The following is a 13,569-nucleotide window of genomic DNA, read 5'->3' on the forward strand; positions in this document are numbered from 1 at the left end:
AAGGTCTCAGTCACCATTTACTTACATTGTATGGAAAAAAAGGTGCAATGAAAGGAAATGGTGACTGAGGCTTTCTGTCCCTAACATTATTCCTAACATCCTCTTTTTGTGTTCCAACAACATGATCACAAATAAATTGAACAAAAAGTCAAAAACGAAAGACCCATAGGAACCTGGAAATAATCACGCTCACATAAACAATGGTGATTGTGATTCAGAGGTTGCATTTACATTCTAAAATTCATTTTTTACTCCACTGATGGTTAGGTTTTGGGTTAAGGGGTAGAATCAATAAATATGCATTCCTGTTGACTGTATTACATCATTTACAACAAAAAATACAACTAGCTTTTGGCACCACTCTTACCCCTTGTCCACTGACATGGTTCAGAGGTGGGTTACTGGGCCGGTGCGAATTCTTGAACTGTTTTGCGTGTTTATACCACTGTAAAGGACATTCTCAGGCGGAAAATCCAACATACTCTCACAGCAAAATTGTAAGGATTAGTACAACTCTCCTAAATTTGGCTAATTCGTATGTTATTATACGACTGCACTCGTATGAATTCATATGAGTTTCACTACAGCCAATGATGTTGCTGGACATTGTTTCCATCTATTGATTTAGACAATTACTTGCTTCTGTCACACACAACAGCTTCTTATTATGTTTACACTCTCTACTGACTGGTTAGGTTTAGATAAGGGGTTTAGGTATGGACATAATATTAATAAGCATGTCCTTGACACCTTGCACGCGGAACTCATGCTTGCTTCGCATTAAACATCCGGGCATTTGCACGTGATGAAATTGTACAAATTCATACGAACAAAATCGTACAAAATCATACAAAATCATACAAAATAGCTAACTTTTTCATGAGATTGGGTTGGAAAATCTGGTTCCGCACCAGCCCCAAAAGCTTGCTGTCTCTATAGGAACCAATTATGTTGGGGGGCGGAGGGCAGGATAATGTTTAGTCACCAAAGTTTTCCAAACCACAACAGTAGCTACTGTCTGCATCAAGAAGTACTTTTGTTACTCTATAACAACAATAAAAACCCCACAAAAATGTCAGAAATCAAAAGCGTTCAGGACACATGGACTAAACGAGTGATACTTGCGATACGGTCTTCTACAGAGATCCAAGACAAACTAGAGAGATCACAAAGGTAAAAAAAAAAATGTACGAGGAGATACACACCGGCTTCAATTGGACTTTTGACCAAATCTTAAACAAATTTTAAACTTTAAAGAGAGTACAGGGAGCATAAAAGACCAAAGCAAAAGCATTGGTGGATGGAGCAACGATGTCTTGGACTCTGTGCTTGGACACAGACAAGTCAGATAACTAACCTTGGCACTGAATTCAGTCTCACTTGAGATAAACACGGAATATCTGGTGTCCTCTGCAGCTAATCTCTGTAATTAATTATATTTGCCAACTTTGTTAGCTTTCCTAACACTCTTCTTATATTATTTTGTGCATTGTTTTGTTCAGCACAAAATAAGATCTCATTTAGTTAGGAAGATCACTGCTATATCTGTTATGTAAACCGGTGGTATTCTCAATCAAGACGTAAACATAATATTATATGCAATTGCAAAAATCCAAATATTTCCATCTGCTACACCAATGTTAATAAGGATTCCACTGTAACAGTTTATAGAACTTAGCAAGATAAGCCACTTTAAAAAGTTTATAATAATGTAATCACAGTACCTGTCATCATGGGCATAGTATCATCTCTGGCAATCTTGTTGAGCAATGTAATAATGTTGGATTGCATTTCTCTGTATGTTTAAATATGTCTTCTAAAAACAGGTGTTAAAACTGTAGGCTACACAAACACAGTGATGCGCCATGTTTGTTTAAGTTTGAGGCAGTCACGTAAAACTACCACGTAGCCAGGTAACCCATGACGTCACCGTTCGGCTCTTAAGTCAGTGGAAAAGCAAGGCCAGTTTACAATAGGCTCAGGATTGCACGGCCATGAACCAGCCGAGCACAGGCTCAGCACGAGAACCATCGCCATTTCAGTGGAAAAGTGCTATCTGTCGACACCTGGAACCTGGAGCTCACACGTGCCCATCCAGTATAGTCAACCAGTGGTGTGCACAGAAGTGAGGCAGCAGGGGTGCAAATTGTTTTATAATAGAAATAAAATAATTAGATAAAAACAAAATTATCCCTATGCCCTACTCACTCTAAAGTGCTGAGCCCTTGAAGTAGGTACTCTGAAGGGAACATGGTATGAATTTACCCTTCGCTAACAGTCTAGTGGAAGGGCCCTTCAAGAAAAGATTTATTTTCTCACTTTTGTTTGGAACAAACTTTCGAGTACCCCTTCCCGCAGTGCCTTTCAAGGGTGCAAAAATGCAGAGGGGAATTTGCCCCGGAACATCAAAGTAGCGTGGCCTCTGATGAGTAACAGTGCAGAAAAAAAGACTTTTCTATGAATTGTAAGTTCATAAAAAGAATACTTGATTGCAACCGCATTTCCAACATTGCATACTTGCAGTGTAGACAGCTTTATTAATTGTTATAAGCGGTCATGTCATTTTCAGTGTTGATAGAAATTCAGTATGTATTAAATTGAATCCTAGACATTAGACTAATCACTTTCAAAAAATAACAATCATTTTTTGGACTTGTACCATGGTAACCATTCAGAACCATGGTATTACTATCTTGACACCATCATTGTATTATGGTTCCACCACACTATTGGTGTAAGGTCCTAAATATTGGTGTATAAATATTGGTTGATGTCAGATTTTTTTTTGTTTTTTTGGTGAACGTACACCATGCAATCATTTCACTTCAAAGTTAAACATATCACTTTAGATAACTTTTGAGTATGTTTTTTTTTTTTTTGTTTGTTTTTTTTTTGGTGCAATGAAACCAATAGCTTGCTAAATGAAAGGCCTGCAGTATATTTACCAGTGTTGGGTGTAATCTGATAAATAAGTAATTACTTACTGTAATCTAATTACTTTTATTCAGATTACAGTTACTGACTTTCAATTAAGTTAATTACTTTTTAACCCTCTATGCATTATGATACCGCTGGGTAAAAAAAAAAAAAACTTTTTTATTATTATAACTGAACACTGAAACATAATCATTATCAATTTCTAAATATTTTTAATTTTGAAGAATTTTGGCAACACTGCACCATAATGAAACAAACTTGAATCAGTGTGGAAGAGAAAATCACTGCTTTAGAGTAATGGGGAATGCCAGGCATTGCACCTCCTTTTTGTCAATACCAATATAATTATCTAATACATCACATATATAACACATGACACATAAAAAGTAAATATTAAAAAAAAAAAAAAAAATGGTAACACTTTACAATAAGGTTCCATTTGTTAACATTAGTTGACTACATCAGTTAACATGAAGTAACAATGAACAATACTTTCACAGAATTTGTTAATCTTGGTTAATGTCAACGTATACTAATAATATTTTACAATTACAAGTTGAGCTTGTTAAATTAGTTAATGCACTATGAACTAACATGAACTAACAATGAACAATCATATTTTTATTACTAACATTAACTAAGATATTATTTTAATCATTCTAACTTTGTTCCTTATACATTCAATGTACTTTCCTAATACTGGCCTAGTGTAACTCCATTATGGTACAATGTCGCTACAGGGCAACATGAACATTTTCATAGTTCTCTATCACACATATATGTATAAATTATATAAAATTATTCAAAATACATCTTTACTTATCATAAATGTTGATATGTTTTTTATCTTGATGAAAAATGACAGGAACATTTCAGAATGGTTCACTTTTCATAGGGGAAAATATGCCACTGCTACACAGGTACACCTGCTGAAAGAGCATTTAAATTGGTTGCAAATGGATCATATGACCAACATTTGCATACTTATTTCTGTTAGTTAGAACGGGGTCCTCCCGTTTTGATTAAGACAGGACTCATGAATTGGATGATTTATTTTGTCACAGCAAGCCAAATTTGGTCCATAAACGGTAAAGTAAATTTCTTGGGTTACACATTTCTAAACAATAATTATGTAGAATTCACATGCATTATGTTTATACTGCATGTATGTCTGTTTGCATTTCTGTGACAGCTGAACAGTGAATATAGACATTATAATATAGACATTATTTTGAATTCATAGAGTGAAAAAATAAACTTTTCTGTGACGTGTTTCAGAAAGTAACTTAAAAGTAAATAATTAGTAATGAGATTACTTTTTCGATGACATAATCAGTAAAGTATTCTGATTAAAATTTTAAAGAAATAATTAGTAATCTATAATGGATTACTTTAAGTAACTTGCCCAACACTGATATTCATCTTAGGTACTATTCTGATTTTAATAAAAGTGAGTTAATAAAAGTCATCATTATCGTATGAATCTGGTCTTTGGCACACCCTTGCAAACTTTCTTTGGAGCATCTCTTTGTGAGAGTTATCTGATATATCAGCACTGTGTACGCTAAAAGCATTTTACACTTTGGGACTTGGCATCCTAGTTAACGCACATCACCAGCTGCACCCAGAGAGGAAGAATGGGCAATCCAAGCAGCTCTCTGCACACACCTGCACCTGTCTAATGTTTCTCGGGCCATGAGTGAGGGAGAGGTCTGCTAATCTGCCCATGCGACTGGGCAGTGTTCATTTTTCCTGGAGGCCCGTTGCTGACCATCCAGTGGCCTAAACCTTTTTCTTTATTCAAATCAAGGCAGTTGTTTAGGGGGCCATGGGCAGAGACACCCAACACCCGGCAATCACACTGTTCTCCACTCACAGTGCACACTCTAAATGATTAATGAATTTGGCTCACCTTCCCTCTCAGGAGGGACGCGAAACCTGATAGCGCCGGGAGAGGCTTCGCATAGCTGTATATGTGTGAGTGAGTGCATTTGCATGAGCGAGAGGAGTCGTATAGTAGGGATGTCAGTCTATAACATAAGTTTCATCTTTGCCATCTAGTCGTTGACACAGAGAGAATTCACAGTAGTGTACCAGTGACACTTTTGTAGCAGGCGATAACTTGATAGAAGCAACAATTTAACAGTCATTTGATTGCGTTCACATCTATTGATAGTTCGAAAGACATAAGCACATGTTTCACCACCACGTGCATCATTTCAGACTTCAACACAGAGAATCAGAGTATTGCACCATTATCTATGGTGCTAAATCATGTCAGTGCCTGTTCTCTCGCCCTCTTTCTCTCTCTCACTCTCCTTCTCTTGTCCTCCTGTGTGTTGGCCCCCTGGGTGATCAAGTTTCAGCCCTCTGTCCTCCTGGCAGGCAGAGGGATTAAATGTTCATGCATAGGGAAGTGACACCACCAGTGTCTGGGCAGGAACATGCTTCTCAGACTGTAATCAAAGCACTATCTTTCATTCTCCCTCTCTTTCTATCTCTTTATCTCATTTACTTACTCTTATATATTCTTATTGTCTCTTATTCTCTTTTTTTTAATATATATATAACTTCTTGAGCTACAGTATGAATGATCTATAATAGTGTTTCTGTTAAATTATATAATTACCAGTGTGAATATACTGTATTTGTTAATCCCATACCAATTACAGTAATGTTGTTACAATGTGTAAAGTGTTGAAACACCTGTGACATATAAATCTAACTTCATCACAGATCTTATAAACAGCTGATCCTCTGCATTCTCAAGTGTTTCATTGGGCATGTTGGCTTATAGCGAATGAAAGGCTTGGCCAGGAAGTGACTCTCCATAATGCTTCATATATATTTGAGGAATGTCTCCATACACATACAGCAGAGCAGCTATAAAGCGCAACAGTGCCCGCCCACCTTTTCAGCTGTCTTGGTTCCGGAAGAATTTTTCTCATACATTTTTTTCCATATGGATTTCATAAAATCTTTCATAAAGAGTTCTAAGTCATGATCCAAACCAGCTTAGATTTTTATTTTAATACCCAAAAAAAAAAAAAATCAGACAAAGCTAAATTTTTGTACAGACAGTGTGATGTTTTTAACGAGGACATGAACTACAATCACATGAAGCATTGCAATGATGCAGTTGAATTAAAAACAATGGATAAATATAAATTGATTTAAAGTTGTTGATTGTAAGTATGGAAGCAATATATTATTGTTTGTTTTTGCAAAATATTCAGATATTTGCAAATATACATATATATATATATATATATATATATATATATATATATATATATATATATATATATATATATATATACATATATATATATATATGTAGTTTAAGAGTGTAAGAAGACCGACTGCATCATGCACAGAGCGTCATGGAAGGGAACAGTCACTGCAGAGCTCTTTTTGCAGGCTTTGTTTACTGCTATTCTCTAAATGGTGGATTGTTTGCACTCTACTATACATATACCGGAACAGTAAATTGAGTCCTGAACAATGCCATATGAGCGTCTCTGAGCATTATCTGTAAATGCAAATTTGTGTTAGATTTATTTTCCAGAAAAATTATTTTTCCCTCATACTCAGCAAAAAAAGAAACATCCCTTTTTCAGGACACTGTATTTTAAAGATAATTTTCTAAAAATACAAATAACTTTACAGATCTTTATTGTAAAGGTTTAAAGAGCACCTATTATGGTTTTTCAAATATTACCTTTCATGTAGTGTGTTATATAGCTGTTTGTGAATGTAAAAAAAGTCTGCAAAGTTTCAAAAATCAAAGTACATGAAATATGGAGTTATTGACACCCAAAAAAAGAACCGATTTTGAACATTCTGAACTCCAGACTTATTTCCTGTAATAACTTACGTAATTTGGTAACAAAAAACCCGCCTCTGGTCTGTTTACATGTACAGCCAGTGCAGGCTATTAGCCTTTTAGCTGTTAGCCTCTGCTAACCGGCTAACTCACATTATTGTCAAACTACATATAAACTTACCACAGAGAAACGTCCTGTTCTCGTCGTGCTTGCGATGGTGGTTCAGGTTGATCTTCCAATGTATCACTATCAGACTCGGGCTCAAATTGGTAAAACAGAAATTTTTTGAGACGGAGCTGAATCTCGGATATAGCAGTGGGCGTTTCCTTTCCAACACGCGTTGTAAGCGGTAGACCAATCACAACAGACTGGGACATCTGACCAATCAGAGCAGAGTAGGCTCTCTGAAAGGAGGAGTTTAGAATGAATCCTTTAGAACGGATCATTGAAGGAGTCGTTTTTGACACTGGGAAAAAAAGGTAATGCTGCAATTTAAATTTTGAGCAAATTAAAGTGTTTTTTGACCTTGGATGCATGTAAATCTATTGTATGAGACCTTTAAAACAAAATTAGGCACGTTTAAAAATCATAATAGGTGCACTTTAAACAATGTTTCCCATGCTTGTTCAATGAACCATAAATAATTAATGAACATGCACCTACATGTACAGACGGTAGGAAATTAAGGTCACAGTTATAAAAACTTAGGACACTAAAGAGACCTTTCCACTGACTCTGAAAAACACCAAAAGAAAGTTGCCCAGCGTCCCTGCTCATCTGCGTGAACGTGCCTTAGGCATGCTGCATGGAGGCATAAGGACTGCAGATGTGGCCAGGGCAATAAATTGCAATATCCGTACTGTGAGACGCCTAAGACAGCACTACAGGGAGACAGGAAGGACAGCTTATCATCCTCGCAGTGGTAGACCACATGTAACAACACCTGCACAGGATCGGAATATCACACCTGCGGGACAGGAACAGGATGGCAACAACAACTGCACGAGTTACACCAGGAATGCACAATCCCTCCATCAGTGCTCAGACTTTCCACATTAGGCTGAGAGAGGCTGGACTGAGGGCTTGTAGGCCTGTTGTAAGGCAGGTCCTTACCAGACATCACCTGCAACAACGTCGCCTATGGGCACAAACCCACCTTCACTGGACCAGACATGACTGGCAAAAAGTGCTCTTCACTGACGAGTCATGGTTTTGTCTTACCAGGGATGATGGTCGGACTCGTGTTTATCGTCAAAGCAATGAGTGTTACACCGAGGCCTGTACTCTGGAGCGGGATCGATTTGGAGGGTCCGTCATGGTCTGGGGCGGTGTGTCACAGCATCATTGGACTGAGCTTGTTGTCATTGCAGACAATCTCAACACTGTGCATTACAGGGAAGACATCCTCCTCCCTCACGTAGTACCCTTCCTGCAGGCTCATCCTGATATGACCCTCCAGCATGACAATGCCACCAGCCATACTGCCCGTTCTGTGCGTGATTTCCTGCAAGACAGGAATGTCAGTATTCTGCCATGGCCAGCAAAGAGCCCAGATCTCAATCCCATTGAGCATGTCTGGGACCTGTTGGATCGGAGGGTGAGGGCTAGGGCCATTCCCCCCAGAAATGTCCAGAAACTTGCAAGTGCCTTGGTGGAAGAGTGGGATAACATCTCACAGCAAGAACTGGCAAATCTGGTGCAGTCCATGAGGAGGAGATGCACTGCAGTACTTAATGCAGCTGGTGGCCACACCAGATACTGACTGTTACTTTTGATTTTGAGCCCCCCCTTTGTTCAGGGACACATTATTCCATTTCTGTTAGTCACATGTCTGTGAAACTTGTTCAGTTTATGTCTTAGTTGTTGAATCTTTTTATGTTCATACAAATATTTACACATGTTAAGTTTGCTGAAATTAAAAGCAGTTGAAAGTGAGAGGACGTTTCTTTTTTTGCTGAGTTTATGTATACTGTTGTGCAAGAACACGCACAGTGTAAGAATGGTGTATGATTGTCATCATTCCATCAGATTATTGAACCAATTGATCTTTTTCATACAGTGATTAGAGGAAACATATTTCAGAACCACAAATCCAAAGTTTGTTTTATGAAAGGTTTAATATTTCAAAAGAGCTGCCAGTGCCTAAAATCAACAAATTGTTACCATATGGTCTGTGTTTTAATGTAGCTGTCTAGAAAACATCGAAAACATAGAATAATATGGAATGGAGAGTGACTTGTCAGTCTTTGTCATGTGGAAGTTTACCTCAATCGCCAATGGACCATTAAGGGCCAATCCAATCAAGCATCAGTGTTGGGTGTAATCTGCTTACAAAGTAATTCGTTACTTTAATCTAATTACTTTTTACATTCACTTGCATTGTAAGGACCAACAGAGCTGAGAAATTCTTCTAAAAATCTTAATTTGTGTTCAGCAGAAGAAAGAAAGTCAGACACATCTGGGATGGCATGAGGGTGAGTAAATGATGAGAGAATTTAACGTTTGAAAAGTAGTGTTACAATTTAAATTCTTGTAATCAGATACTTACTGACTTTCAATTAAGGTAATTACTTTTGAGTACATTACTTGGGTCTTCATTTAGAATACATTTAAAATATGAATTATGTTCATACAGTATGTACACCTGTTAATGTTTCTGTCACAGCTGAAGGGACAACAACAGTGAACAATGAGGAAATATAGATATTATTTTGAATACAAAAACTTTCTCTGAAAAGTTTTTTAGGCCACATTTATACTAATCCATTTAAGTTTAAAAACGTAGTTTTCAGTTTCCTAACATCATCATTTTTTTAAAGTATGCGCTAATAGAGAGCGTTTTCAAAATGCTATGTTTTCTGTGGAGGAAAATGCTGTTTTAGTGTGGATGAGATGCATAAATGTAGAAAAATAAATTTTATTTCCATCGAAATCCAACTATAAGTGTGGAAGTGGCCTTAGAAAGCAACTTAACAGTAAAGCATTTAGGAATGAGATTATTTTTTCCACCAAGTAATCAGTAAAATAATCTGGTTAAAATTTTTAAATTACTTTCTTGAGTAACTTCAACCTATTCAAACACAGGAGGACACTGAACACAACTGACCGTAGCCTATTTACGTGATACTAGTTCTTGTTTGCACTCCCAAAGTTGTTGTTCTGGTGTTATAAAGAGTGTTCTGCAAATATTTTGTAATCGTGTACCCATCAGTGAAATCATACACTCGCTACAATGTGGAAAACATTCTGACTACACAGTCCTCTTCTGCTTGCCAGAGACTGAAAGCAGATCTTGGGACTCGGGGACAGAAATCAGTCCAGTTGACTAAGTCATCTGACCTGTGCTAAAGCAGCTGTCCTATTCGCAAGCCCATTTCCCCCATGCCAAACGAGGGGTCAACACGTTTAACCATCAAGTTGAGAGCAATTTGAGGAATAAGCAGAGGGAGGCTTTTGGTAGATACTGGGGAAGCCTTTACATGATGATTTCCTTGCTATCTGTCCTTTCCTCTGTGACACTATAACTGCTAATTCAAATACCAACGGCATTTGTAAGGCTGCAATAACGCACAAATCAGCTTCATCAGATTTTGTCATGAGGGTTTATAAATCAACAGCAGGGGCCTGTTTTTGGAGTCTGTCAGTGTGGACTGTGTGTAAAGCCCTTCGTATGTAAGCTTAAGTCTGTATGCAATGCATGCCAGTGTGCATGTATGTTTGAAGTTTCCCATGTCTAAACAAGGTTGTTAGGCCTGTGCTGATAGGTTTAAATGTGTGCTAATGATGAAGTGTTAATGGAGGGTTGAGTTGCTATTGACACTCTAACCCTGCATAATTCCCTGTAGGCCAACTGCAGGATTTTACACTGTTTCAGGCAATGCATGTATGTATATGAGTATTCTTGTTTGTGTGTGTCAACATAGTCTCATAACAACTCGTAATAATGCATACAATATGGTGAAATTGTAAGATATTATAAAACTTGGCTGGCTTGTACAAATTTGGTTAAATCTGGTTACTCATTCCAAATTTATTTATGCAGTACTAATGACTGATGTGTCAATAACCTGTAATATGCTTCCTGGATGTTTTCTTTCTTCCGTGGTAAACAACAGTGATTTTCCTCCTAAAATCATTTTTAGGTTTAGGGTTTGGGTAAGGGGTTACACTTTATGGTTAGGTTTAGGTTTGGGTTAGGAATCGTAATAACATGAGCCACTTTTCTACCACCGGGCCGAACGGTTTTGAGTACGATAAGGAACGGTTTCAGTAGCACTTCCACTTGAGCACTTGTCATGGTTTTATGTGTTTTGTTCGTGTTTTGTGTTAATGTCTTTTATTTTGGAAGTTTAGTTCCTGTTTTATAGTCATGTGTTCCATATCATGTTATTTCCTGTTTCCCTGCCATGTCATGTGATTCCCTGTTTCCATGTCAAGTCATGTGATCATCCTGTTTCCCTCCATGTTCATGTGTCTTGTTTTCATTGGTTTATTGTCTTGTTATCTTGTTTATAGTTCTGTCTGTTCATTGGTTGTCTTGTTACACTTGTCCATGTATTTATACCCTCATGTTTGCCTTGGTCCTTTGTCAGGTATTGTGTGTTGTAACATAGTTTGGTAGTTAAGTCAAGCATCGTCAAGTCTAGTCATGCTCATGTTCATGCTCATGTTCATGCTCATGTTCATGCTCATGTTCATGCTCATGTTCATGCTCATGTTCACGTTCACGTTCACGTTCACGTTTGGATTGACTGTTTTTGGATTTCACGTTTGTATTAAACTGCATTTGGGTTCTACACTTCATCATCATCTGCCTGTCATTGTTACTGCCAGCCTACGTTACAGCACTGTTCTCGGTCCTGATTTTATCAGCATGGTTAACAGTGCTTAACCGCGCTTGGCCATGCTGGTGAAATGGCTTTAATATGTGGTGACTGACGATTGTCAATTTAACTCATTTGTTTCTCGTTAGCTGGCAAAGTTTGTTATGGTGAGGATAATAAAATGTAATAAAAATAGTGTATGTTTGGTGTTTCTTCATGAATCTATGATGATGGTTTAACTAGTATAGTACATATTTTTCTATACAACATTTTCTTCAGGGAAGTAGATTACACAAGCTAGCTCATTAAAACTCACATAATATATCATTATGTTACTTGAATATTTTGTCAATAAATGTCCTTTTTAGCTAGTCTGGGAACTTTTAATTTTCTGTGTGCTAGTTTCTGGTGGCGTGCACAACGCCGCTGTAAATAATGGTAAACCTCTCGCCTTTTACTCTTTGCTTTCTTTTTTGCGTCATGGGCCGTGTCTTTCCAGTGCTTTTGCAGAGTAAAAACCAGGGGAAAAAGCAGTCCTAAAAACTGGAATGTATCCTAAATAGCGCACTAGCTCTAATGTTTACCTCTAACGCCGTCGTCAACTGATGTATTTGACAGTTTCGCAACGAGAAACGTTCAGCCTGATGGTGGAAAAGTGGTTCGTTGGTTTGTTCATTTTTCTCTATGGAAGTATAAGTCATACGCTTTTGTATGAGCTGACTCAGTTTCTTATGTGTGTTCTCACTTTCATTGCCTGCCACTGAGTTTCCCCTTTAGTCACCCTGGTTTCCCCTATCATAAAACTCTAGATTATCAGATGAGAGCAATGATGTCCAAGTTCATCTACTACTGTAAACCAACAAAATGACTTTCATTAAGATTTTAAATGAATGTTATCACAATTATAAACAATAATTGTTGCAAAGAACAAAACAAATGATTGTGTTTGAAATGCACCCTATGGATCCTTTTACCACTCATTTAAATTTTTTTACCTAAGATGGGAATTTTAATGCAAATACATTTGCATGGTTCAGCTCATAGGTCATAGCTGTGTTAGTTTGTGTGTTTAACACAAATAAATCTGTTTTACAAACATCCTTTCCTTCACATGCATATTATTCTGCAAAGAATCCACCTCCCCCACCAGTTTTGACATTCAGTGCCCTAAAAACACACAAGCTTTGGCAACAAGAGATAAATCATATACACACTATACTCACTAAACATATACATATCCATACAGTACATTAAAACCACCTGCCTAATATTGTGTAGATCCCCCTCGTGCCACCAAAACAGCGCCAACCCGCATCTCAGAATAGCATTCTGAGATGATATTCTTCTCACCACAGTTGTACAGAGGGGTTATCTGAGTTACTGTAGACTTTGTCAGTTCGAACCAGTCTGGCCATTCTCTGTTGACCTCTCTCATCAACAAGGCGTTTCCATCCATAGAATTGCCGCTCACTGGATGCTTTTTGTTTTGGCACCATTCTGAGTAAATTCTAGTGATGGTTGTGCGTGAAAATCCCAGGAGATCAGCAGTTACAGAAATTCTCAAACCAGCCCGTCTGGCACCAACAGTCATGCCACGGTCCAAATCACTGAGATCACATTTTCCCCCATTCTGATGGTTGATGTGAACATTAACTGAAGCTCGTGACCCATATCTGCATGATTTTATGCACTTCACTGCTGCCACACGATTGGCTGATTCAGGCAGTGGCGGTTATGGCTTACTTGGTGCCTTAGATGAGATCTGACCTGGCGCCCCCCTAATATCAACAACAACAACATGAGAAACAGATCAAAATTGAAGTCCTTTTTATACTCTAAATCTCGACTTTCACATTTGAAAGTCACATTTGATGCCTGTTTAGTTTTTTACAAAGTACAAAGGGACTTAAATATTGATCTGTTTCTCACCCACATCTATCATGTTGCTTCTGAAGACATAGATTTAACCACTGGAGTCTTAT

This window comes from Myxocyprinus asiaticus, chromosome 32 (genome assembly GCF_019703515.2).
Source record: "Myxocyprinus asiaticus isolate MX2 ecotype Aquarium Trade chromosome 32, UBuf_Myxa_2, whole genome shotgun sequence".
Lineage (NCBI taxonomy): Eukaryota > Metazoa > Chordata > Actinopteri > Cypriniformes > Catostomidae > Myxocyprinus > Myxocyprinus asiaticus.